Source organism: Spermophilus citellus (genome assembly GCF_964194105.1).
Source record: "Spermophilus citellus genome assembly, chromosome: 3".
NCBI lineage: Eukaryota > Metazoa > Chordata > Mammalia > Rodentia > Sciuridae > Spermophilus > Spermophilus citellus.
In genome coordinates this window covers 114,936,606-114,963,604 of record NC_138184.1, presented here as the reverse complement: position 1 = coordinate 114,963,604, position 26,999 = coordinate 114,936,606, and the positions used below count along the sequence as shown (strand labels likewise).

The 26,999-nt window shown below is 58.0% G+C and overlaps 2 long non-coding RNA genes across 2 annotated transcripts; one reads left to right on the top strand and one right to left on the bottom strand.

The window, feature by feature from the left end:
* Window positions 1-336: 336 nt before the first annotated feature.
* LOC308644597 lies at window positions 337-7,070 on the bottom strand. The gene is made up of 3 exons (XR_014021053.1): window positions 6,924-7,070; window positions 5,491-5,653; window positions 337-524 (listed from the first exon to the last, which is right to left on the bottom strand). It is a non-coding gene; the product is annotated as an uncharacterized lncRNA (long non-coding RNA).
* Window positions 6,086-20,336, top strand: LOC308644596. The gene is made up of 7 exons (XR_014021052.1): window positions 6,086-6,234; window positions 9,396-15,724; window positions 15,805-15,904; window positions 15,999-17,229; window positions 18,539-18,702; window positions 18,869-19,908; window positions 19,972-20,336. It is a non-coding gene; the product is annotated as an uncharacterized lncRNA (long non-coding RNA).
* The last annotated feature ends 6,663 nt before the right edge of the window (window positions 20,337-26,999 follow it).

The following is a 26,999-nucleotide window of genomic DNA, read 5'->3' as shown; positions in this document are numbered from 1 at the left end:
GGCATGAGCAGGGCTCAGAGGCCCGAGTCCCGCTCACAGGTACACGCTGCCCCTGGGCACGAGGGTGTCCCCATGGGCAGCTGGTGGTGGCGTGGGCAGGGAAGGTGTTATAGGGAGACAGTCAGGAAGCTCTGTTCTGACCCTCCATCCTGATGCTGCTTAAAACGGTATGTAGTCTAGTGACCCCCCCCCCAGACATGTCTCCTAAAACCTATGAATGGGACTCTCTGCAGAGGTAATTTTTGTGTGTGTGTGTGCCAAGGATTGAACCTCGAGGCACTTAGCCACTGAGCCACGTACCCAGCCCTTTAAAAATTTTTTATTTAGAGACAGGATCTTGCTGAGTTGCTGAGGGCCTTCCTAAGTGGATGAAGCTGGCCTTGAACACGGGATCCTCCTGCCTCAGCCTCCCGAGCTGTTGGGAAGACAGGCGTCCACGGCGGCGGCTGCAGATGTGATTAAACAAGGATCTTGAGACTAGACCCATCTGGATGAGGATGGACCCCAAGTCCCACGATAAGCGTCTGCAGGGGACAGGGAGAGAGGGCAGAAGCCAGAGGCCGAGTGAGGACAGAGGCAGAGACAGGAGTGAAACAGCCGCAGACCTGGGGCACCTGGGCGATCGGCAGGGGCAAGGAGCAGCTCCAGGTCGGCATGGCCCATGGGGCGTGGCGGGAGGGCTCTGCTGGGCAGGGGGCCCCGTGGGCGCTGTGGTGGCACACCGCCTGGCCAGGCACCCGGGAGCTGGGTCCCCAGCTGCGGGCAGCGACTGGCCCCGACCCAGCCCTGGTGGTTTCTCGACTGCAGAAGAATGAGCCGGGATCGGGGTGGCTCTCCAGGGTTTCTGCTCGCTCAGGATGCGCTGGGGACTTGCTCCTGGGACTTCTCCTGGGCTGCTCTGCTCACGGGGGAGGGGGTCAAGCCATCAGACACCCCGACTCCCACACAGTCCCTGGCTGGGTCGGAGCTGCTGCAGACCAAGAGCCCCCAGCAAGGTCCTGTGGCAGGTGGCAGGTGGCAGGAGGAGGAGCGCTGGGAGCCCAGACTGCATCCTGGGTGGGGGAACCTGGTCTCGCAACTGCGGGGGGCGGGGGGGGGGCGCCAGAGGGTGGGGAAGTCTGGGATCCTGGGCCTGGCCTGCGGGATCCGGGCAGGTCAGGGGGTTGGGGTTGATCAGGTGTCAAGCCGAGGTGTGACCAGGAATGCTCCACAGCTGGGCCCAGGCGCATGCCTGTCATCCCAGGGGCTCAGGAGGCTGAGGCAGGAGGATCTCAAGTTCAAGGCCAGCCTCAGCCACAGTGAGGCCCTAAGCAGCTCAGTGAGACCCTGTCTCTAAATAAAATACAGAATAGGGCTGGGGATGGGGCTCGGTGATTGAGGGCCCCTGGGTTCAATCCCCAGTATGGGGGAGGGGAGAAAGAAGAAAATTGTCCTAAACAGGGAGGGGAAGGGTCACAGATTCTGGGGGCTGATACTCTGCAGCCCATTCTGCACTAACCGCCCCTGGGTTCTTGCTTTTTGATAGGAACAATGGCCTTCTCTCCACTTTCTGTGACTTGGGACCAGCCCGCGTCACCTTGTGGATCTGAAGGACAGCGGTCTGGCGATGCCCCTGGGGCTTCCAGATGGGTGCTCAGCCCCTCCTCTAACCAGACCCTGCCCCAGGTCCCCCTGGGTGCCACCTGCTGCACGGGCTGTGCACACCCTGGGGCGGGGTCCTGAGATCCTTGTCCACACCCTCAGTGTGCCGGAGCCTCTGTGCTGCAATGTCCCTCAGGCGCCTGAGCCCCCTGACTTCTTTACAACAGAGAGAGACAGAGGCGGGCCTCAGGCTCAGATCGCCAGGAGAGGGCTGAGGACCCTTAGTCACTTGGGATTTAGTGACGTCCTTTGGCTTTTATTGTATTTGTTTTTATTTTCTTCGTGGGGCTTGTTACACTGCATTGGTGGTTTTCAGCCTCGGTGGTGTGACATTGCCTTGCAAAGTCAGTCCCCTGGGGTCATAGGTTTGAGGGCGTAGTGTCCAGACACGGCTCCTCCAGGTGCCCCATGGAGAGACCTGACCAACGAGGTGGGACGGCAACCCGGGTGCTGTGCCCTGAGCCCGGGAGCCACGGCAGGTGCTGGGGGGAGGGTGACCCTCCTCAGTCATCGCCCGGAGGTGCCGGGTGGGGAGAGTCAGGGTCAGGCCTGTCCTGGGTGCTCGAGGCCCGGCCCCCGCTGCAGGGTGATGGAGAAGTGCGGAGGGACAATGAGGCGGTGAACCGCGGCGCGGGGTTTATGAGGCGGCCATGCTCGAGTGGCCGAAAGTTAGGGGAAATGTATTTATTACAACACTTTTCATGGGCAAGTTATCATTTTGTCAAACTTTATTAGAGGGACTAATTAATGGGTTGTAAAAAGTACCAGTGCGTGGCCAGAGAGGGAGCTGATCCCGGGGACATTGGCAGCCCCAGGATTTATGGCCCCTGGTTCCCCATTTATTAACATGGGCAGGGCGCCTGGTTATATATGGGCTGCCTGAGCCGCGGGGACGGCCTGGGGGGGCGACGGGCGCTGGGCCGCCTGCTGGGGGCAGGGCAGAGGCGGCCTGGGCTGGGGACACCTGGCTGGGTGCCCTTGGAGGACCTTGGCCTCCCAGCCTCAGTTTCCTCGTCTGTCCACCACAGGACAGAGCAGGACAGGCCTGGCGCACTACAAAGTGCTCTGCAGTATGTCACCTCTGAAGGGCCAGGCCGCCAAGGACGGGGGGTCATGTGGTGGACTGTGGCGCAGGACTGTGGCACAGGGCTGCGTCCCCCGTCCCTGCTCTCTCCCGGGTGCCTGGTGTAGGCCCCTGGGTGTCTGCTGACTGAAGGAGGACCACCCCAAGGGCATAAAGGTGGGGACAGGAGGGCCACATGCAATTAAGGGACACAGCTAGTGCCCCGTGGTGTTCAATAATTGCAGGTGAGGGGGACTGAGGCCTTTCCCTGACTCCCCCGGCAGTGGCCCCACCGAAGCTCCACCCCAGGTCCCTCCAGGCAACGGCAGCTCCGAGCACTCTGACCCTCAGTGGAAGACACCTGGGACCTTGCGTGGCAGACACATCTTTATTGGTGCTTCTCAAATGCCCCTTTAGTGGTGCACACCCAGCAGGCAGTGCGGGTATGGGGTTGGGGAGGACACCCCAGGCCCAGGACACCCCGAGCCCAAGACACCCACTGCAGAAAGGCCGAGGAGGGAAGCCGGCAGTGACTGCCAGCAGGGCTCAGTCCTGCCCGCCTCTGCCAGCTGTGAGGGGGGAGAATGCTGCTCAGCGCTTGGCCTCAGTTTCCCCTCCACTGACTGGGGATTCTTCTTTTTTTAATATTTATTTTTTAGTTATAGGTGGACACAATATCTTTATTTTTATGTGGTGCTGATGATCAAACCCAGTGCCTCACACATGGTGGATGAGTGCTCTGCCACTGAGCCACAACCCCAGCCCTGACTGGGGATTCTTTCTAGAAATTTTAAATTATTTTTTATTTGTTCTTTTTATTATTTATTTATTTTGGGTACCAGGGATTGAACTTGGAGCCCTCGGCCACTGAGCCCCATCCCCAGCCCTATTTTGAACTTTATTTAGAGACAGGGTCTCACTGAGTTGCTGAGGGCCTCACTATTGCTGAGGCTGACTTGTGATCCTCCTGCCTCAGCCTCCCAAGCCACTGGGAATTTGTACTTTTTAGATAAACATGATGGTAGAATGCATTTGACACACTTTACACACATGGAGTGTAGCGTATTCTCATCAGGATCCCATTCTGTGGTTCAACGTGGAGTTTCACTGGTCACGTGTTCACATGTGAACTAGGGAAGTCTGTCCAGTTGGTTCCACTGCCTTTCCCAGTCCCACCCCCTCCCTTCCCTCCATTCCCTTGTCTGGTCCAGTGAACTTCTGTCCCCACCCCCTCCGCCACCCTTGTGTGTTAGCATCTGAATATCAGAGATGCCCTTGGGTTTTGGAGGCTGGGGATTCTCGTGGTACACAGTCACCAAGGACTTGAGATGGCATCTGGGACATTCCTGGCACCAGCAGGGCCCCAGGAACTGGGGGAGCCTGGGCTCTGGGTGGTGAAGACAGGAGGCGGGTGCCTCAGGCTCAGCCTTCACCTGTGCCCAGAGCCTCGAGATGTAGGCGGGGCAGCTGGCCCTTGCCTGGGGACAATTTCCCTCTCTGGTCTCTTGGCGGGGATATTATGAGGTCAGTGTGTGTTAACCTGGCAGACAACCCCCTCCACAGGGTCACGGGGAGGACAGGGGAAGAGATGGCTTGGAGCCCCAGAGATGGATTGTCCCAGGGCCACCCTTCTGCTGCCTGTCTTTTCCCACTGTCACCCCTGACAAGTGGGGGCAGGCACTGCCTTGGCTTACTGATTCTCCATGTGGCTTCCACGTGGGGCCCCGCAGACCTCGCTTACTCCCTCCTCCCGCCATGCTGGGAAGCGGCCCCGTGATCCCATTATCTGACTCAGGGAACCCAGGCCAGGAGCATCAGGCAGGTGGCTTCACAGGACTGCCCGTTGCTGGCCACCCGTGAAGGTACAGGACACCCAGCCCCACCCCCTAGAACCTTCCATCTCAGTGGAGAAGACCAGAGTCAGAGACAGACTCAGGGCCACAAGAGCTTCTTGGAGGAGAGGCTAGTTGCGCTGGGTATGGAACATGCATGTGCCGGGAACAGAAGGCGGGATCAGCATGTGCAAAGGCAGAACATGAGAAGAAACTGCTGCCTGGTTTGGTGGTGGGAAAGGAGGGGAAGTGAGCTCGGAAGGAGGAGAGGCAGCGAGGTCAGCAGGCTCGGGCCAGGGGAAGCCTGGGGCACAGGCCAAAGAGTTTGGCTGAGAGGACAAGTCAGACGGGAGAGGGGGTCTGCCTGAGCCATACCACCAGCTCATTTGTCAATAAGTAATTCTAGAATGAATGCACACAACTTCACTAACTGCAACAACTCCAGCCCTCCCCCAGTTATGGGAAAACCTTCTACATTCTGGTTGGTGAGAAGGTCTGGTAGCAACTCACATGCCTAAGACTGGGGGCGCAGAAGGAGGGACAGGGATCCCCCTGATTTCCAGTAGTCACCAGTGGATGGCTAAGATCCTTCCCCAGGAATCCTATATTTTTCCCCGATGCTGGGGATTGAACCCAGGACCTCACACATGCTAGGCAAGTGTCCTACCACCTAGTTGCATTCCCAGACCTTTTAATTTTGAGACAGGGTCTTGCTAAGTTGCAAGACCTCAACCTCATGGTCCTCCTGCCTCAGCCTCCTGAGGAGGTAGGATTACTGGTGTGCACCACGTCCCTGGCTGGAAGTCTCTAAATTTGGATCACCCACTCCTTCTGGCTGGCTGGGCTTCCTGCCATGATGGCGTGTACTGAGCATGACTACCTCGTGGAAAGAGGTGAGGTGCAAGTCAGACTGACACAAAGACTGTGCTCAGTCACTGGACTGAGTGAACTCACCTTGGGAGCACGTGAGAGAACGTGGGCAGGGCATGTTCTTTCCTCACAGTGACCGGGTCACAGTGTGGCGGCTGCAGATCTTTGATGCACCGTGTTGTGGTTCCTGCTTCACTTGTTTCAGGTGATTTAATTCTTTGGAGAGGGTGGCCAAGGATCCCAGTGTCTGAAATGTGCCAGGGACATTCAAAGATGGCAAGGACCTGCCCAGGAAAACGGGGGTGGGGCTATCTGTGGGGAAAGAGTCAGGTTCCCTGAGAGGCCAGACAAGGGAGCACCTGTCCCAAGTGTCCCGGGAACCCGTGGGGCGGGGTCCTGAGGAGGCTCTATGTTGCACAGAACCTTCTCTGGCCTTCCTATTGTCTTAAGAATCCAGCCCAACCACCTCAGCTACGTGCCAAGCTGGGGGGGGGGGCTGTCTTGCCCACCCTGGCCCTCCTCTGGGATGCCCCCACTTCCTTTTCCTGAAACATTAGGGGTTCCAGTCTATTTTGCTTTGCGGTAGGCCCCTGGAGTCTAGTACAGGGTCTGACACACAATAGGTGCTCATTTAATGCCTGTTGATTGGATGTATATTCTTCCTTAGGTTCCTGGGCACATCACACTGAGTTGTCTACAGCCACCTGTGGGAAAGCTGAGATGGGCCAGCCCTTGCCAAGGTGACCTGGCAGGAGGAGGACTTGGGACATAGCCCTTGGCCTCCTACCACCTTGGCTGGTGGGGACTTGTCTGCAGCTGTGTGACATGGTGAGACTTGGACCTTCTGCCCCAAATCTAGAACAAAGGGTCCCAGTCTTTGTCCACTCTGTGGTGACAGTGCAGGGGTGCCCTGGGTCTGGGGTGACGGGGCTTGCCTCTTGCCAGCTGCCCCATCCCTTCACCTCTCCCCTCTCCCTCTAGACCCCTAGGAGTCCTCCTGGCCGAGGCTCTGGCCCTAGGAGATTCCAGAAGGAGGAGGACATGTAGGTGACCCTCGGGGCTTCTCAGGTTAGAGCCAAGGAGGAGGACGCTATCCATGTCAGCAAGCATTAGACACCTGCTGTGTACCAAGCCTCAGGGATACGACAGGTGTGGGATGGACAGAAACGTCCAATGGAGGGGAATCAAGGGGGCCAGAGCAGCGGGAATTGGGGGGCTGGGGTGGGTAGTCCAGAAAAAGGGAGGCAAAGAAGACTGAAGGGGAGTCTGGCTGGGGGAGGGGCCGGAGGCACCCTGCTGTTCTAGAAGGATGGGGGGGGGGGGTCCAGGTAGCAGGCACAGCCCAGGCGGAGGCGGGAGAGAGCCACCTGGACCTTCCAGACGCTTCCCTGAGAAGGTGGAGCCGGAGTCAGGCTTCCGAGCCCCTCGGAGAAGGACGTCCCTCGAGACGGGGGTCTGTGCCCTCCCAGCAGATGCCAGCGGAGCTGCAGGAGGGTGCGGGGACACTGTGAACCCACCTAGGATACGAGCTGTCCCCTCTCGGGTGTCCCTATTCTTGGTCGGACCGGACTGGATCCATCAGAGCCGCCCCCAGGACCAGCTGGGAAGCTCGGCTGGCAGAGGGGGTGCCCGCCGTGTGTTCTAGAAGGTTCGCGGCTCTTCACGAAGCAACATCCTCTAGCGGGTCCCTCGAGCCGGCCCAGGAGCTGAGGGTCCATCCTGTCCCGCCCGGGGCCTGGGGGCGTCCGGCCGCCCGTGTCTGGTGGGCAGAGGGGCAGCCACCCCCGCGCCAGGAGCAGGCGGGACGCCTCGCCGCGGGGCGGGTGGGAGCCCTGGAGCAGGCTCGGGGCGGGGCTTGACGCACGGCAGCTCCGGGGGCGCCGGGAGGGGGCGCTGGGGGGGCGCTGGGGGGGAGGCGGGAGTCCAGCCAGTCCCCACGGGGGGCTCCTGCAGCGTGCGCCGGTGGAGACCCCAGGGACACAGAGGAGGTGCCTTTCAGAAGCCGTGTCCCTGTGAGGGGAGGGCTGAGGCACTGACACCCGGCGCCCCAGGACGGTCCACTCAAGCGCCTCCGGGGCACCCTCTGCAGGTCCTCCACAGGGACCCTGGACAGCCTGGCCCACGCAGGGATGGTCAGGTCCAAGGAATGCCGTGGGCTGTGGATGAGGCTCACTTGGCTGCTGTAACAAAAGGCCACCAAAGGAATGGCTTAGAAAAACACACACGGGTTTCCTTACCATCCTGGCGGACAGAAGTCCTGCAGTCACAGTGTCAGCAGGCCTGGGACCCTGGAGTCCATTCTGTCGCCAGAAGGGGGTGAGCCCAGTGACCTCGTGCCTGTTGGGAAGGTGACTCTGGCTGCTGGCTGGGGCCTGGGCTGGTGGAGGAGGTGGGGGACTGTTACCAGCCAGGCGTGAGGTCGGGTAGGGGAAGAGGAGGGCGGGGGCTGGCCTGGGGGAAACAAGGAGGTTGGCCATGATTTGGTGCCACAGAGAAATCACAGGAGGGCTGCCTGGTTGATTTTCTGTTGCTATAACTGAACGCCACAGACCAGGTGATTTCTAAAGAATAAAGGTTTACTTGGTTCATGATTCTGGAGACTGGGAAGTCCAAGGACGTGGTGCTGGACTCTGGTAGGGGCCTTCTTGATGCATGGTGACATGGCAGGACATCCATTCCTAGGGTGAGACCAGGCGAGTGTGCCAGCTCACGTCTCTCCTCCTCTTTCTTTTTTTTTTTTTTTGCTGGGGAGGGGGTTAGGGTGTTGAACCCAGGGGCCCTCACCCACTGAGCCACATCCCCAGACCTATTCTGTGTTTTATTTAGAGACAGGGTCTCCCTGAGTTGCTTAGGGTAGGGCCTTGCTGTTGCTGAGGCTGGCTTTGAACTCACCATCCTCCTGCCTCAGCCTCCTGAGCCACTGGGAAGACAGGTGTGCACCACTGTGCCTGGCTTTCTTTCTCTTATAAAGCCATCAGGGAGCCCCACCCTTGTGACCTCATAACCTCACCAAATGCAAGGCACTAAGCAACTCAGTGAGATTCTGTCTAAATAAAGTATAAAATAGGGCTGCGGATGAGGCTCAGTGGTCGAGGGCCCCTGAGTTCAATCCCTGGTACCCCCTCCCCCCCAAAACAAAGATATTTGAAATTCCTGTTGCTGTCTTTGCTACAGTTTCCTTTTACTTTATTCTTCCTTTGAGAATATTACCCTTTGGGGATTATGATTTTAGGGAGAAGTTTCAGTTCTAATTTTCCTCCTTTGGAGGGCTCCTGTCCCCATGTGGATGTTAAACCGGATCCCCTTGATTCTCAAAAACCTCCTGCATACCCCGAATCTTCCACTCTCCCAATTTTTAAATTTATTTATATTATTTTATTTATTTATATGTGGTGCTGAGAATCGAACCCAGTGCCTCACACATGCCAAGCAAGTGCATTACTGCTGAGCCCCAGCCCAGCCCCCTACTCTACCAAATTTAAAGACTTGGAAATCCATCAACCACCATTCTTGTGTCTGGGCAGTAGCATAGCAATTATTAGCTGTAGCTTTCAGACTTCTTGGGTTTGAATCCCAAGTATGCCCCAGTCCTGAATGACTCTGTTTCCTCATCTTTAAATTGGGGGTGTGGATCCGCACAGGATTCTTACAAGCATTAAATGAGGTGATAAATGTGACTGCCCAAAATTGTATCTATTACCCCTGGGTGAATGCTGGCCAGGGTTAATGCTAAAACCTCTAGTTTTTACACCAATGAGAGCAGAGGAGGCTCACTGTCCTGCACTCAAATTTTTCTGCAGATTGTTCAGGCCCCATGCCATTCTTTTTAATGGCTGTGTAGTACTCCCTTGCAGGACTACACCAGTTTATTTCACCAGTGCCCTGTTGGCTGGCCTTTCAAGAATTTCCAGTTTTTCCCTATGACCAGCATCCCTGGACATTGTTTCCTCTATCCACTCATCTAGTTTATCTTTTCTTCAAATCCACAGAGTGGGACTGCTGGGTGAAAATGAAGATTCTCCTTTCCCCGCTCCTTTCCCTGACCAAGCCCCAGAGACAAGGCACTAAGCAGAAAGACACAGGAAGTGCCCCAAGGTGAGCTCCTCAGCGTTTCCTCTTCTCACCTGCCGTTTCCTCTCCTAGTGTGAGAGACGTCTGGATTGGATGGTAATCACCAGTGCCCTGGGCAGCGCAAGGCACTGACAGCCTCCGGGGTGCTTAGTAAGGACCAAGATGGACAAGAGGAAATCCATTTAGTGTCACGACAGCCTCGAAGATGCCAGACTTGCCTTCAGCCAGGGCACCGAGGGGCTGGTGAGTGGAACCGGGTCAGGCTGTCATGCCCGTGGAGGGGTGACCGAGACAGCAGTGCGGGGGGCCGAGACCTCTGAGCTCTAAGCCAGTCCCGGTCTCTTACCTGTTCCATGGCCATGGCCAGACTGAGGACCTTCTCTGGGCCTCAGTGTCCTCAATAGTAAGTTGAGGCTTATGATATTCACCTCCCTGGGCTCTGGGTTCTGATCTAGCCATTCCTTAACCAGCTGATGGCCGGTGGGCAGGATCTGAATGCTTGTTCGTCTCCGTTTCTGCATCCAGAATATGAATATCATAACAGCCCTCGGAGCCCATGACATCAAATTGCAGTAAGACAACGGATGTGCAAGTGCGCGCACAGAAAAGATGCTCAAAAGATGAGCAGCTTGTATTACTGGCGCTAGGCGTTTGCTGGGTGCTAAATGAGATAATGTGTATACAGTTGGGAAAAAATAGATAGGGTCACATCCCCATAGACCCTTTGCAAGTTGAAAATACCATAAGTCAAAAATGCATCTAACGCCTCTCACTTGTGGCATACAGCTTAGCTTGTGCTGCCTTAACTGTGCAGGCATTCCCCGCTGGGCCTCTCCTCCGCGCAGTGACCCGGGTAGCCAGGCTCCTTCTATCTTGTGGTTGTGCCATCTTCAACACAATACCGCAGAGTCCCCTTCCTCCAGACGGTGGGTCAGGAAAGAGAATGAGGAGACACCTGCCTGTCAAATCCCGCTGTCCCAAGCAGTGGACATCACTACTTTCTTTTTCTCACACCCTATTGGCCAGACATAGTCACATGACCCTACATAGCTGCAAAGGGTGCTGGGAAGTGGAGTCCTGCCTCATCAGGACTTCCCAGAGGGGAACAGTCTTGCCTAGGTCACCAGAAGGGCTGGAGCTGGGTGTGTAGAGGGTGCATCTCTTCTCCTTGAACCAGGGGTGAGGGGGATGCCGGATCCCACTGGATCCTATGGAACATACCGCAGGCCACACCTTGGTCACATCTAACCCCCAAATATCTTCAGTGGAATCCTTTTGTCACTTAGGAGTCTGCCCAACCTTTGTCCACGTCACAGATGAAGCAATGAGGCCCTGCTCGGCTCTGAGTCTTGCCCAGACCCAGGACTCAAATTCAGATCTCGAGGTGAATACAGTCATGGGGGAGGCCAGGGCCACACTGGATGGTTCTCCATCTGTGGCTGAGGAGGGGACCTCCGAGTGTCCCCAGACACTGAGGTCTGCTGGGCCAAACCCGGTGGCTGAGGCTGAGTTGGCAGCCAGCACAGGAGCAGGGGCAGGGTGTTGTTTCTGGACCCTCTACTCGGTCTTTGGGCTCATTAAAAATGCCCCCTGCCACCTTGCTCACCTCTTTGCTGGCTCTGTCAGCCCTCAGGTGACCCGTCACGGGCATTTTATTTTTTTGGTGGTGGGGGTACCAGAGATTGAAGTCAGGGACACTCGGCCACTGAGCCCCACCCCCAGCCCTATTTATTTTTTTATTTAGAGAAAGCATCTCCCTGAGCTGCTTAGGGCCTCACTGTTGTGGAGGCTGGCTTTGAACTCTCGATCCTCCTGCCTCAGCCTCCCGAGCCGTTGGGATGACAGGTGTGCGCCGCCCCTGCATGCTGGACTGTCATGGGCACCACCTTCCACAGACCCAGCCACCCCAAAGGGCCCTGCACACACTTGTCAAATGAAAGAAAGCGACGCCCCAGGAAAACTTGGCCACATTGCAACGACTGTCAAGTGCCTGGTGTGGCTGTGGACGGTGGTGATGAACGTGGCCCCGGCCAGGTCCCAAGCCATTCTCTGGTCGCTAGTCCTGCTCCCAGACAGGAAACCGAGGTGCTATCCTTTGCTCCCTTCTGATCAGGCCAGCCTGCCTCTGGCCCTCTGCCCCTGGACAGTGTCCCTGGCCAGGCCAGGTCCTGCAGAACTAGGAGCGGTCAGGGAGTTGGCCAGCCTGCAGGAGGCCACGTGACCACAGGGGGACCCTTCAGCGGGCAGCTCAGCTTCCTTGGCCCTTGTCCTGAGTCACAAGGGATTGAAAAGTGACCTCTGGGCATGTGTAATTAGACCTCCCCTGGCACCCGGGGGCCCGGATGTTCTGCATTGGCGGATGTTGACCAGACAGTCGCTGGTCGCCACGAGCCAGCTCGGAGCTGGGCCCTTTCCACGCAGGCGTTGACCCTCTCCACTGGCGGCTGGAAGATGTCACCAGTTCCCCCATTTTCCACGGGGGTCACCGAGGCCCAGGAGGGTCACGTCTCCTCCCCGAGGTCACTCAGCAGGGAGGACGTGAGGCTGGACTTGAGCCTGAACCCCTGCAGCTCAGTGACCACCGGTGTCTTTCAACCACGAGTGGCATCCCCGTCAGCAGAAGCCGGGTTCCCCTGAGCCGTCGGGGAAGGCGCGTGTGCTGAGGCCGTCACACGCTGGAGGTCCCCACCTCTGGCTGCTTGTCACCTGCTGCTTCTTTTCTTCTTCTGCCAAGGTCCCCCCGCTGGGTTTTACAGACGCATGTCCCTCTACCTGGAGTGCCCTTCGCCCAGGCCACCTCCTCCAGGGGGGCTGCCAGGACTACGCCTGCCCCCATCTGCTCAGTTTAGCTCCTCCTTGGAACTGACCTCTGGGTGCCATGAGCCTGTTGTGTGTCCCCGCAGCTGGACATGAGCTCCAGAAGGACAGACTGTGTCCCCACTCCCTGCAGTCTCTGACCTTGGGGACCCAGCTTGGCACATAAGAGGTGTCCTATAAATAGCTGTTGAGTAAGTGACCAGCTGAGGACAAGGGCTTGTCAGGGGCGGGAGGCCATCAGGGTCCATGCGCAGGGGGATGTCTGTAGGGACGGAGCCTCAGGTCACCTGTGTGCCCCAGAGGCATGGGGAGGGGTGCAGGACCCAGTCCTTAGGAGGCTTCAGGCTTCGTGTGGCGGGTGCTGGAGATGGCCAACTCTAGGTGTGGGGCAGTGTGGCCGGTCTTAGACCCAGGACATTGGACACTCATAGCTTCTGGATCGCAGCTGGTTCTTGGGAGGTGGCCCAGGTGTCTGACAAGCTGTCGGCCTTTGGGCTGGCTCCTGGGACCTGGGTGATGGGACAGCAGGACCCGGAGGCGGGCGGGGTGCTATGTGGGAGTGGGGGTAGGGATGTAGCGCTGGCCGGGATCCCTGCTCCCCACCAGGAAGCCCATGAAGGAATGGACCAGGGCGGGTCCAGGGGACGCCCCCAGCTCCCTTGTGTTTAACAGAATGCCGAGCATGACCAAATGACTCTGCCAGCTCCAGTGCTGTTTTATTCTACAAGTGGGGTCCCATCATGACCCTCATGTGACAGAGAAGATAACTGAGGCACAGAATCGGGAAGCAGTTTCCTCAAAGTCACACAGCCCAGATGGACCAGGGATTTGAATCCCCCCTTCTGGTCCCAGAATTTCTAAAGGTTAGCCACAGAGGGTTGACCTTTCCATTGCTATTGTCCTTCAACATTTTCTTGGCCTCCAGAATGCTTGCAAATAATACAGGTCTGTAAAGGGAGGGGGTGAGGGGGTCCCCTACCAACTGTGCTCTTTGGAGCCCGCCAAAGCCCCCCTAGGGTTCCCTGGGATAAGAATGTTCTCTTGGAGCAGGCAGGGTGGAGCACGCCTGTAAATTCCAGAGGCTCAGGAGGCTGAGGCAGGAGGATCACGAGTTCTAAGCCACGATCCTCAGCAACACCGAGGAACTCAGCAACTCAGTGAGACCCTGTCTCTAAATAAAGTACAGAATAGGGCTGGGGATGGAGCTCAGTGGACGAGGGCCCCTGAGTTCAATCTCCAGTACCCCCCCCCAAAAAAAAGAACGTGCTCTGGACTCCTCCAGGGTCCCAACCCTCCACAGCAACCCCTCTCCCCTGGATAGTCCCACATTTTAAAGATTCTTCATTTTACGGAGAGCCAATGCAGCAACAGTAAAGTGCGGAGTGTTTGTGGAACACTGTACCCCACCACCCAAACCAAGATAAGCACCGAGGCTGGTCCCAGGTGGTTTCCCACTGTTCTGACTTTCTCAAGCTCTGAGGGAGCTTCTAACAGAAGTCAGCAAACCCCGGCCCCGCTGGCCGAATGGGGCCCCCTGCCTGTCTTTGTCAATAAAGTTCTGGCACGCAGTGAGGACATCTGTCCTAGTGTGGAGGGCCGCTTCAGGGCAGACGGTGAGTCCTTCCACTGAGCTTGGGTCCCAAGGGTCAAAATATCTCTCTTTGCCAAAATGTTTTTGGAGCCCTGTTCAAAAGCAGTGCTATCCTCTGGGAATTTCTGTGCCAGTGAGGACTCTCTAGGCCTTTGCTGTCCCGTAGAATAGCCACCAGCCCCAGGTGGCCACTGAGTGCTTGAAATGTCATCCCCTGAAGGACTGAAGTTTGCATTTAATTTAATGTCAATTAGGTGACATTCAATACTGTCCTTGGCCCACGTGCTGGAGAGTTCTCCCACAAAGGCGCCCATGTCTTTATGTAAGGAGACGTTCTGGTCCTGTGTCCGCACCTCCTGAGGCAGAGTCTGTGGTTGTGGGGAGGGACGTGGGTGTGTCCTCAAGGAGGGTCCCCTGCAGGATCTCAGGCCAGCGGTGTCGGGGTTAATCAGGGGCGGCCTAGGACCCCGGTGCTTCTTACAAGACGGTTGTTTGCATTGATAGATTTTTTGGAGGATGCTTTGCCATTGACGCGGAGGGGTGGGGGAGGGGAGGGTGGGGGAGGGGAGGGGGAGGGAAAAATCGATGTGCGGCTGATTGTACCAGGAAGGCCGGGGCTGGGGAGCTGCAGCCGCATATTGGGAAATAGATTTTTCTGCCCTCCAGACATTAGCTTGAAGTTCTCTGAAATAAGGGACCACAGTCTGTGTCAGAAATGAAAGATGAAGGAGGTTAATATGCTGGCCTCCCCTCCCCCCTTTTAATTTCCACGTCCCGCGTGCCCTTGGCCTCCGGAGGAGGACGGACAGGGTCTCCCTGCTTCTGACGTCCCCTCCCCCATGCATCTGGGGGCTTGTGCAGGGGCACCTGCCCCTGCCCCCTCTCCTGGGGCCCGGGAGGGACAGGAGGGACAGTCCTGCTGGTCCCTGGGGTGGTGACTTGCTCCCTGGGAGCTTTTCCAGGAGCTGGGGCCGGTCGGGGTCCTCCCCCTGGCTCAGCCCTGTCCTTTTGGGTCCCTGAGCTTTGGGCAGCTGCAGCTGGAGCCCAGAGGGACCCCTGGGCGGAGGACCCCGAGCCCCGGCCCCACGCCCATATCCCGCAGGGCAGGTGAGTGCAGATGGGCACCAGGCCCGCAGGGCGGAGAGGTGAGGTGTGTCCCCGTGTGTCCTGCCAGGTGGCCCTTTTCCTCTGCAGTTGAACTTCTGCGGGGACCGCCTCTCCATCCCGGAAGTGGCCCAGTGAGGGTCAGTGAGGGTCAGAGACCAGGAAGGCCCCAGCCAGGGAGCCGTCCCAGCGCCCGGGCACCCAGGGCTATGGAGGATCTGGAGGGCGAGGCAGAGGGGTCCCCACCCCTAGCTCTCTCCAGCACCTCCAGCGCCCTCTACTTCGACAGTGCTACCTGCGCCCTTTTCTGGTTGGCGCTGTGGCTGGGGAGGGTCAATCTGTCCCTAGACGGTTGCTCAGCAGGGGCGGATCTTTCTTGTCCCTCACTGAATTCCCAGAACCTGGTATTTGTCACCTACCAATGGGGAAAGTGAGAAAGGTCAAGCCATGAACGTTTATTGAGCACTTACTATGTGTTAAGTGCTGCACCCAGTACTTCCACGGACTAACCGCCCTCCACCTTCCCCCAGCACAGGAGAAGGCAAGCGGCTCAGGAAATGCACTTGATAATTGCTTCCGGATGCCCTTGGAGACAACTCCATGGGGGACCCCGAGGGATCCCAGGGTGCCCCCCCAGCTCCTGGGCTGCTGTATCCCAGGCAGAACTCATATGAAGTCGCCTGAGCCAATGGATTCAGTTCCGCTGCTGTGCAGGGTGGGAGCTGCTCCACGCAGGTGACTCTTGGAAAAGCCCAGATTTCTGGGGCTGCCTTCCTCGGGGCCTCTGGAAGCTCTGTCTCTCTCTCTGTCCTTAGGGCCACACGTTTCCACCCCTGACCCCTGGCCTCTGTCACTCCATCAGCATGGGGGAAATGGGACCCACATAGAGTCCCAGGTTCACAGGACGAGGAATTCGTAAGAGATCTTGAATCATTTCCCCCGTCCTTCCATCCATGTTGGGCTGAGACTGGTTGTTGGCTAAACCCATTTCTCTTTCTTCCTGGCACAGGAACAGACCCCATTTCCCAGCCTCCTTTGCCTTAAGCGGGGCGCAGTGTGATGTTCTGGCAGGAGAATGTGGGCTGGCGGGACTTAAGTCACTTTAAGCTTTGGCCCATAAACCAACACCTGCTCCCACCACCTTTCCCCTCTCCATTTGCCCGCTGAGGAGGTTCTAGAGGGCAGGAGGGCACAGTGGAAGGCACCTGGCCTCTGAATGGCTTCCTGATCACTGAGAACCCTATGTGACCTTCAGCAGCAGAAGACACGATTGCCGAGGCACTGAGAACTGAGCCTCACCTGTTATAGCACCTGGAGATAGCCTAACTGATACAGCTTACGGAACAAATATTTAGTGAGCGAATACTATGTGCCAGGCACTGAGCTAAGTGCTGAGATGCAGTTGTGAACAGGGTAGCCAAGGACCCTGCCCTTGGGACATTCTAGATGGAGAGAAAGAGAAGGAACCAACAGCATCATTCCACAGAGTGGTGAAGTACGGAAAGGCCAAAGGGAGTAACTTCACGGTAGAGAGGGCGGGGCTGAAAGAGAAGTCCTTGCACCAAGTGCTCAGGGGAGGTTTTCCTCAGAAGGAACATGAGACCCGGCCTGGGATTTGGGGGTGATAAAGAAGCGGCCATGCCACCATCTGCAGGAAGGACATGCAAAGGCCCCGGGGTGGCGGGAGGGGAGGGGAGAATGAGGGAGATGGTGTGGAGAGGGAGGTGGAATCAGAGCTGCGGAGGCCCAATGGGAGGTGTGGCCAAGTGGGGTGTGGCTCAGCAGGGGTGAGGCCCAGCGGGGTGTGGCCCAGAGAAAAGTATGGCCAAGTGGGGATGTGGCCAGATGGGGTGTGGTCTTGTGGGAGGTGTGGCCTGTGAGAGAGATGGCCCAGTGGGAGTGTGGTCCAGTGGGAGGTGTGGACCTTGAGAGATATGGACCAGTGGGAGTGTGGCCCAGGGGGGAGGTATGGCCCAAAAGGAGGTGTGGCCCAGTGGGGTGTGGCCTTGGAGGGGGGCTAGTTCTTTGGGTGGAGGGAATGAGCCTCATGAATGGATTTACGGTTTCCTCTGGGGAATGTTTTAGCGTCTCCGGGTCGGGGTCCTGTCCTCTTGTCCTTGTTTTGCAGCGTCTGCTTGCCCTTCTGCTTTCCACCATGTGTTGAAGCAGCATGGAGCCCTTACAGGAAGCTGAGCAGATGCAAAGTTGTGCTCTTGGACTTCCCAGCCTCCAGAACCTAAGTAAACTCATCTTCCTCATAAATTATCTAGTCTCAGGTATTCTGTTATAGCAACAGCAAGTGACCTAAAGCACTCATCAAAAGGATTTCAGGAGTTCTATGACTATGTGCAAGCCAAATAGATGCAAAAATGATGCTGTCTAGTTCTCCTGGAGCTCCAAGTCTAGTTGAGCGCTGCCCATCTGACAGTTGGATCCTCTCTAAAGTGTCTCTGTCAGCTCTCTTGTTTGCCTCCAGCCGGGAGCTAGCTGGCCAAGGAGCTGCCCTTGCATCTCTGCTAGGTTCTGACAGTTTCACATCCTTTCTTCCACATCTCTAGGGACTTCCACCCAGTGGCGCAGATTCAATAACTTACCCCGTTCTGACTTCTGGGAGCAGGGACACAACTTCGTAACTTCCTGCCAGTCTTTGGAGAATACAAGTGTTAACAAAGGTGTCCCCATTGTCCACTTTCCTTCCTTTCAGGCAGATGAAGGCATTCCATTTCCCCCTGTGCCTCAGGGAGGGTCCTTAACAATAGAAGAAGAGAAAGGAGGAGGAGGGGGAGGAGGGGGAGGAGGGGGAGGAGGGGGAGGAGGGAGAGGAAAGGGGGAGGGGAGAGGGGGAGGGGGAGAGGGGGAGGGGAGGGGGAGAGGGGGAGGAGAGAGGGGGAGGGGGAGGGGGAGGAGGAGGGGAGGAGGAGGAGGGGGAGGGGGAGGAGGAGGGGAGGGAGAGGGGAGGGGGAGGGGGAGAGGGGGAGGAGGAGGGGAGGGGGAGGGGAGGGGGAGGGGGAGGAGGAGGAGGGGAGGAGAGGGGGAGGGGAGGGGGAGGGGAGGGGGAGGAGGGGAGGAGAGGGGGAGGGGAGGGGGAGGGGAGGGGGAGGAGGGGAGGAGAGGGGGAGGGGAGGGGGAGGGGAGGGGGAGGAGGAGGGAGGAAGAAATGGAAGAAAGAATTGAGTTTGTGGCTTTTGAATTTCAAAAGTTTATTTTAAGTCTCCAGAATCTGCCTTTTGAGCCTGAAAAGTACGATCCTTGGAGGATCCAGGGCACCAAATTTAGAAAATAATTGCCAATGTGGAAAAGTGAGTGGGTCTAAGGTGGTAGTTGGCACCCCAGCAGAGGCGGCCATTCCCAGGCGAGGGTCTGGGAAAGGAGAGGGTTCCCATGGAGAGCTGGGGGAACCCCTCCTACAGGGGAGCAGGGTAGACCAACAGAGGAGGGAATTTTCTTTTGGAGGTTGGCTTCTCACAAATATGCTATCACTTGAATCTGGGAATGTCTTCCTGCCTCCTGCGATGCCCGCTATTCATCAATTAGAGTTTTCTCGGTTAGCCCAGGGCTCGCTAAGCCACAGGGTGTAAGCTGCAGGAGGCACCAATTTGAAGGGAGAACAAAGTCAATTGAGATGAAAATTGACCCGGGATAGGCAGCTTCCTGTTGGCATGGAGACTCTGGATGCAGCCATACCTGAAGCTGTACCTTCAAGACCTTTTCAGGTATGTGAGAAAACAAAGGATTGTTCTCCGTTTGTTTCTTAAGCCACTGTGATTGGGGCTTCTGCTAATTGCACTCAGAAATTCTGATAATACCATTCAGTGTTATCAGAGTCCCAAGCCTTAATCATGCAGGATGTTTTCTCCTTCAAATCTCCCCACCATCCAGAGAGCTCTTCTGTCACAGACAAGGTGGCAGAAACTCAGAGGAAGCCATGGACCCAGCCAGGCTCGATGGCACAGCAATGACAGCGACCAAGGTTTGCACCTGGCTCTGCTCTATCGTAATCCATGTCACCCTATGCAGGAGAAGGAGGTGGGGGCTGCAGCTCTGGGCCCCGGATGGCGAGCAGGGGCGTGTCCAGGTCCGATCAGGGTGTGTCCAGGGGCGCTGGTCCCCGGGGCTGAGCGCATCTGGATCACGTCCTTCCGACTCCGCCACATCGCAGGTCCGCTTCCCGCTGCATTTCCAGGCTTGTCCCCGGGATTTCCTTTTTGATCTACGAGACGCTCCTGGCCGGGCCCCTTGTCGCGGGGACCTGCGAGTAAATCACCGCGAACCAGCAGCCAGGGCCCCGCCGCCGCCGCGCGGATAAATCTTCTGTGCGACGCGCCCGGGTGACCCCGGGGACCGCACAGCAGGAAGGGTCAAGTACGAGGGGCAACAGCAACTTGTCCTTTGCTCCCATCTGGACCAGAGGACGCCGCAGGGACACGGCAGGAGGGCGTATGGGTTTTCTGGGACGGTTTTTGACAAAGTCCCACGAATCGGGGGTCGCCAGACCGCAGCCATCGATTTCCTCCCACTTCTGGCGACCCGAAGGCTCCATCCAGGTGTCCCCAGGGTCGCGATTGCTCCGAGGGCCCCAGGGGAGAATGTTGGCCTCCCTTCTCTGGCTTCTGGGGCTGTCGGCCATCCTTGGCGATGACCTGCCCAGAGACGCCCCCCCAAGCCCTGCCTGCGACCTCCCAGGGCGCCCCCTGTGGTGTGCGCCTGTGTCCACTGCGCCTCTCCTTCCTTTTAAAAGATGCCCATCTCCAGGCAAGAGCCCTTTCTCCCGTTTACCCTCATCTTAACTCGGTTACACTGCAAAGACCTTCTTCAAAGTAGAGTCACATTTCCAGGGTCCCAGTAGATGTCAATGGGGGGGTCATTCAACTGGGTACCGAAGGTGACGGGCAGTTCCTGAGGGAGGGGCTTGTTTGGAGGTGGGAGGGGCTTGTTTGGAGGTGGGAGGGGCTTGTTTGGAGGTGGGAGGGGCTTGTTTGGAGGTGGGAGGGGCTTCAGAACTTGCACGGGCCCCTTGGGGGGATTTCCTTCAGCAAAGAATCCCGCAGAAGTTTCTTTCTGACCCAACGAACAGGCCTCTAGGAGACTGAGCATCGGCTGCTAGGGATTAAACGTGGCCTTTCCCCAGCCGGTTAATACTGCAGCTTGGTCCTCGTTGTGGCCGTATATAGGTGGTGGGACCTTTAAGAGGCGGGGCCTAGTGTCCCAAGATGGGCCCCTCCCTGCACTCTGGCTTCCTGGCTCACTGTCCAGTCTTTCAATCCTGATGGTACTCTGGGCATCTGATACCATCTGCCTTAAGGCCCTCACCAAGGCCAAGCTCATGCCAGCACCCTGCCCTTGAACCTCCCTGAACGGTGAGCTTAATAAACCTTTTTTCTCTATAAAGTTTCCCAGCCTCAAGTAGTTCATTATAGTAACAAAAATACTCAGCTGCATACAAAGGCATCCCTCTAATCCAGTAATTCCTCTCCTACGAACAGCCCACACTCCTTGAAATGTGTGGTTTGGGAAGATGTGTGCTACTAGAATATTCTCAGTAGAATTATTCATCTCGGCTAAAAACTGGAGACCACTCAAATGCTTATCTCAGTCAATTACAGAAAGAGCCACAGATCTGTGCAGCCCACCCCACTCAGATGCAGAGAGTTTCTCCCCTTGAATCAGGGCTGGTCATGTGATCTGCTGTGGCCAAGAGAAAGAGGAGGGAGGACTGGGCACTGGTTCTGAGCCTGGGCTTCAGGAGACCTTGGGTGCTTCCCTTTGCTTCCTTGGAGCCATGCGGTGGTCACTGTGGGATAAGTCCAGGCTGGCCTGCTGGAGAGACAGGTGGGGCAGAGACAGCCTGCCCAGCTGCATCCTCCTGGACCAGCCAGCCCCAGACCCAGGGGACACACAGAGGAGCTGGTCACCCAAGATCCTCCAAGCCCAGCCCAGGCCAGAAGACCCACCCTGCGGATCCACCTGCGGAGAACTGTGCGCCGTGTAAGAGATGGTTGTTTTCAGCCACTAAGGTTTGGGGTCTTTTGTTACTCAGCAATAGCTAGCCAATACTGCATCCACAGTAAAACAGACAAATAATGGTGACCTAGCTGCACATGGAATAACACACTGCAAGGAGACTAGGCAGACTATCCCCAGAGGGCAACATGGACGAATGTCACAGATACTGTGTGTGAAAGAAGCCTGACATGATAGAGCCAGGCTTTGTAATTCCATTTATACTAAAAGTACGAAAATAGGTAGAAGTCATCTGCGGGGAGCTGAGTCAGGATAGAGGCTATCCTTGCAAGCTAGTGACCAGGAGGGGACCCCAGGGAGCCAGTGGAACCCTGATGTCACCCAGAGAGACACACAAGACCAGAGTGGAGGGCCGGGCACGAGTGGGGTGGGAATTCCGTCTCCCCCTTTGGGGCGGGGACCCGCGTGTTCAGTTGACCTTCCCTCCATTCAACTTAGTGACGTTAGATCCTGGTGGTGTGAGGCCAGGATTAAGGACCCATCTCAGGAGCGGCCAACGGTTCACCACCAATGGAAAGTCACCTGTCCCCTGGGTTTCAAAATACCCAGCACGTGGAGAGGGGGGTAGGAGCAGATATTTACTGAGCACCTACTAGGTGGCTGGCCCCGGGGATCCGCGTAGGAGAGCCTGGCAGACGGAGTTGGCGGCCTAGGGCTGCTTCCTGGGCCAGGTCTGGCTGCAAAGCCCCAGCTCCCCCATGGGAGGGTCCCCCCTTTCCATGCATCCCCCCATCCCTGCCCTGCTCTACCCTGGGGACCTGGGCTGGGCCAGGTGGACAGCAGATGTGTCTCCAAAGAGTCAGGGAGACCCTCGTGGCACCCTGGGCCGGACAGCAGCAGTGGATGGGGGTCACGTGGTCCTGGGCTCCGGGGCCCCAGGAATCTGTGTTCAGCAGGAGGCCTCCCAGGGCTCAGGGGCGTGGGAGCCCAGGTGGCGGCCACGTGTCCCTGGGGGGCCTTCCCTGGGGGTCACAGCCACACACGTCCTTCCGCAAACACACAGGCTGTGACTGATGCCTCTGTCCCCCGCAGCCGGGGCCCTGACTGAATGGCCCGGGGCTGCCCAGACACCCGCCGGGGCCCTGTCCGGCCTCTGCCCGGGAAGTCATTTGTCTGCTTTTAGACACAGCCTTTGTGTCCGCCTGAAAGGACTTGCTGGCCTCCGGGGCCCCTCCACGCTGAGCCAGGCCCCGACCGTTCTGCAGCCGGGTGCCGTGGTGGGGACCCGGGGCCGGGCGGTGGCTGGGGCTGGTCACTCGGGGTCCCTGGGACCACTCAGGGAAGGTCCTTCACCCCCAGGACACAGCCGCTCAGGGGCTGGCCCTCCCTCCCTCTCTCTCTCCTCCTTTCATATTAATTAATTGAGCAACTACAGCAGCCAGGCACAGCAGGTCCAGGGTCTTCGTCTGCTGCCTACGTGGTGCTCACCAGCCGGGTCCAGCCGGGGGCAGTGGCACCCACCTGCCATCCCAGTGGCTGGGGCGGGAGGATCAAGTTCGAGGCCAGCCTCAGCAACTTAGCAAGGCCCTAAGCAACTGAGTGAGACCCTGTCTCTAGATAAAAAGTAAGGCTGGGGACGGGGCTCAGGGGTCCAGTGCCCCTGGGTTCCATCCCTGGCACATAAACAAAAATCAAAACAAAACCAACAAGCAAGAAGAACAGGCTCTGGATTCCACACCCCAGCTGAGCCTGTCCTGTGTCCCCTCCCTGCTGCGGCTTCATGGCTATGACATGGGCTTCCTGAGGCCAGGCCGGGAGGGTCCCAAGTCCTGCTTGAGAGATGGAAGCCTGGCCCACGGTAGGTGCCCAGGCCCTCCCTTATTCCCTCCCTCCCATCTCTCATGGCCACTGTCCCTGCCTTCCTCTGCCTCTGGGCCTGTGCTGGAGAGAGCGGAGCCCTGGGCCAGGAATGCAGGAGCCCAAGGCCGCTCTCACTTTGCTGGATGCTGCTGTGTGACCTTAGGTATGTAGCTGCCCCTCTCTGCTCTGTGCTGACCATCTCAATACTCCTTCCTCAAGCTCTGTGGAGGTGGTGGCTCCTGGGGGAGCTGGACGCCATCTGTCCTTCCCGTGTGTTTTCCATCCCACCTGCTGTGAGTGGCAGTGAGAGGGTCCTGAACGCCCAGGTGCCAAACTTTGCGGATGCGGGGAGGGGTCTCCCTGGAGAGCTGGGGGTGGGGCAGACACAGGGTGGGGGACCAGGGGGCCCAGTCTGGCTTCAGGGACCTTCCTACCACTGCCCACCTGAGGGCTGCAGTGTCCCTTGGCTCTGTCCCTTCCTCCTTCTCAGCCCTCCCAGCGGCCCCACCCGCCTCCCAAGCTCCAGCCTCCTGCACCAGGCAGCTGCCAGTCCTTGGGACCCGGGTGGCCTTGGCTCTGTCCCTGCGGGGCTCTGAGCCTACAGGACGGGTAGCACGGGGGCCCTGTCCTAGCTCTGGGGTCTGTCCCGAGCCCAGGGGGTCCTTCCATCAACCTGGGGGCAGAGGGCAGGGCAGAGGGAGCCACCGCCAGGCCCTGGGTGAGGGCCACCCCTGAAATCTCAGTGGCTTGGGAGGCTGAGGGGGGAGGATGGCGTGTTGGGGACAGTGAGTTGGGGACAGTGAGTCGGGGACAGCCTGGGCAACTTAAGAGAGACCCTGATTTAAAAAAAAAAAAAAAAAAGGAAAGAAATCTGACGGGGCCAGGGCTGTGGCTCAGGGAGGGACCCTCCTGGGTTCCAACCAACAGAACCAGGACCAGAAGGACCCTGAGACCCCTGTCCCCTGGTGCCACTGAGTCCTGGCTGCCAGTGAGCCAGCCTCTGGGTGACAGGAGTGGCCAGGGGGACCCTCCCTTGGAGGCCCCGAGGCGGGTGGGGGCTGGGCGTGGGAAGGCTGCAGACTGGTCGGGGCGGAGGGCTTTCCCGTCACTGCCGGTGGCCCCCGCCTTTGTCCTCACGTGTCACAGAAGAATGTGGCTCAGTGGATAAAGGCAGCTTTGTTAGAGCCCCAGGGGGGAGGGGCGGCCAGGAGAGGGCACCTTCCCGCTGCTGCCCACACCCCGCCCTCTGCCTGCTCCCCACCCGCCGGTGGACGATTCCCTGAGCCTCAGTTTATTCCTCCGGGTAATGGGAGTCCAGGGGCCTCCTCTGGGTGGCTTTGAGGTCTCCAGCTGAGCCAGGGGTAGACTGTGTCTGCGAGGGGTATGGATGAGTGAGAAAAAGTAGCCCAGAGAGGTGAAGTCACTGGCCTGTGGTCACACAGCCTGCCGTGGCAGAGAGTAAAAGGAAAGTGACCACAACAGTCGGAGCAACCAAAAGACCTTTACTGCAGCAAAGAGAAAGGAAAGAAGGAGAGAGAGAGAGAGAGAGAGAAGAGATGAACAGGGAGAGAGCAAGAGCAACAGAGAGAGAGAGAGCGAGAGAGAAGAGATGAACAGGGAGAGAGAAGAGCAAGAGAGAGAGAGAGCAAGAGAGAGAGAGCAAGAGAGAGAGAGCAAGAGAGAGGGAGCAAGAGAGAGAGAGAGAGAGAGCGAGAGAGAAGAGATGAACAGGGAGAGAGAAGAGCAAGAGAGAGAGAGAGAGCGAGAGAGAAGAGATGAACAGGGAGAGAGAAGAGCAAGAGAGAGAGAGAGCGAGAGAGAGAGAGAGAGCAAGAGAGAGAGAGCAAGAGAGAGAGAGCAAGAGAGAGGGAGCAAGAGAGAGAGAGAGAGAGCAAGAGAGAAGAGATGAACAGGGAGAGAGAAGAGCAAGAGAGAGAGAGAGCGAGAGAGAGAGAGCAAGAGAGAGAGAGCAAGAGAGAGGGAGCAAGAGAGAGGGAGCAAGAGAGAGGGAGCAAGAGAGAGGGAGCAAGAGAGAGAGAGCAAGAGAGAGGGAGCAAGAGAGAGAGAGCAAGAGAGAGGGAGCAAGAGAGAGGGAGCAAGAGAGAGAGAGCAAGAGAGAGGGAGCAAGAGAGAGAGGGGGGCCTGGCAGGAGGGAGTTTTTATAGCCCAAATCTAATGGGGCCTCTGGGTCTGCAAGCTGCCTTGTTGGCCCCAGGGGGGGTTGAGTGCTCAGCCTTGAGCGGACTTGACACAAACAGGTGATAAAGGACCAGATGGGGGGGTTTGAGTGCGTGGGCCATCCTGCAGACAGCACAGTTCAGCCTGCTCTGCACCCAACAGAGAGGGTGTGGTCAGGTGTCTGCTTCACCCAGGGCAGGGCAGGGCAGGTACCTGGGACTCTTCGGGTCAGAGTGGCTGGGCTCCCAGGGCCCTTGGACTTTTCAAAGAGAGAGGAATGGTCATTGGAAGGCAGCAGGAGGGCTGGGTTCTAGGTTGGCGTCTGTCCCTGCTGCCCCGTCCCCCAGGTGCCTGGCACAGGTGGGCAGGGAAACTCCAAGATTCGAGCTCAGACGGTTACCCAAGAGGCTGTGTGACCTTAGGCAGGTCCTGACCCTCTCTGTGTCTCCATGTTCCCCTGAAACGGATCTAATGTGACACCAGCCTCCGTGGGCTGTTGGAATCTTCAAGGAGACATATGCAGAGTCAGCTCAGAGCCCGGCGGCTGGTCAGGAGGATTAGGGGGACAATGGCGTTCTGCCTGCTGGCTGCTCACGGGGTCTTCCCAAGGTCATGGCTGAGGGTGGGGCTGTTCCTGCCCAGGAAGGAAGGGTGTGAGGTCTGGGGGCTGCAGCCTGGGGCCCGGGGGTGAGTGAGCAGGAGTCGGCTCTGCGCTGCGGGAGGAGCTGTCGTGGGCCCTGCCCCCTCCTCACAGTGACGGATGTGGACAGACAGATGGGGCAGGACTGGGCCTGCTTAGTCATGGCCCAGATATAACCTCGCTCAAGGCGGCTCCCTCCAACTGACTCCTCAGAGCAGCTGCAGCTGGTCCCTGTGGGCCCCCCCAGCCTCACTGAGCGAGTCCAAGCTCACCTTCTTTGATGTAAGAGGAAATGGAAGCCCAGAGAGGGGAAGTGACTTACCCAAAGTCACACAGCATGTGAGGGACAGAGACGTGAGCCCACTCACTGACTTGGCAAATGTGTCTGAGGCTCTAGGGGTGGATTAGGTCTCTCAGGGAAGGTCGTTTGTGGAGGAAGGCGGCCTCAGGTGGCCCATGACAGGGACTGGGTGGGAGCTGGGGCTGGTGCCCAGTGGTGGCTGAGGCAGGAGCAGGAAGAGGTGCCACCCAGGATGAGGGCCCCGGGTCTGAGGAGCAAGGGGCCCAGGAGGGGAGCCAGTGGAGCCCTTGCCGCCTGCTCAGGCCTTATTTGTTTTGGCCGCTAAGGGGGCTAATAAATGGCTTTGCCACTTGACGTCATCATTAAAGGCTCCACTGAGCTGTGGGCAGCTTCCTCCCTCCTCGGCCAGGCCTGGGGCGCCCGGCCACCGAGGCTGGCAGTGACAGATGGTGTCATCGCGGGGCGGCCCGGGGAGAGGGCCATCCGTTATGGGGAGGGGCGATGGCAGCCCCCAGGGCACGGGCAGGACGTCCAAGGGGACCGCGGCCAGGGCCAGTGTGGAGATCGGTGCTTGTGGGCGGGCACTCTGTGGACTGGCCAAAGAAACAAGAGGGACAAGCTCAGGGGTCACCCACGCAGACAGGGGGACGTCAGCCCAGGGCGCTGGTGAACATCCATCCACAAGTTCTCCTCAGATCGCCCCGGCCATGTGGCTTTGCTGTGCTCCCGCCAGAGAGAGTCCACTTTGGGTCGTGGGACTTGTGGCCGAGAGAAGGTGGCAGATGCGATTCTGGAGCAGCGGGGGCCAGCAGGGCTTGTGTCTTGGCTGCCTCCGTGGGAACAAGCCCGGGCTAGCCTGCTGGACGGTGGGGACCAGCTGGAGCAGAGGCCAGCCCTGGCTAGATAAGAGAGCCCTCGACCACGGACGCGTAGGTGGCACTGGTGGGGACCAGAACCACCTCACTGACCTGTAGGCACGTGTGCAATAATAAACGCCTACTGTTTCAGGCCTCTGAGTGTGTGGGGTTTTGTTACGCAGCCGTAGCTGACTGATACTAATCATGACGCCC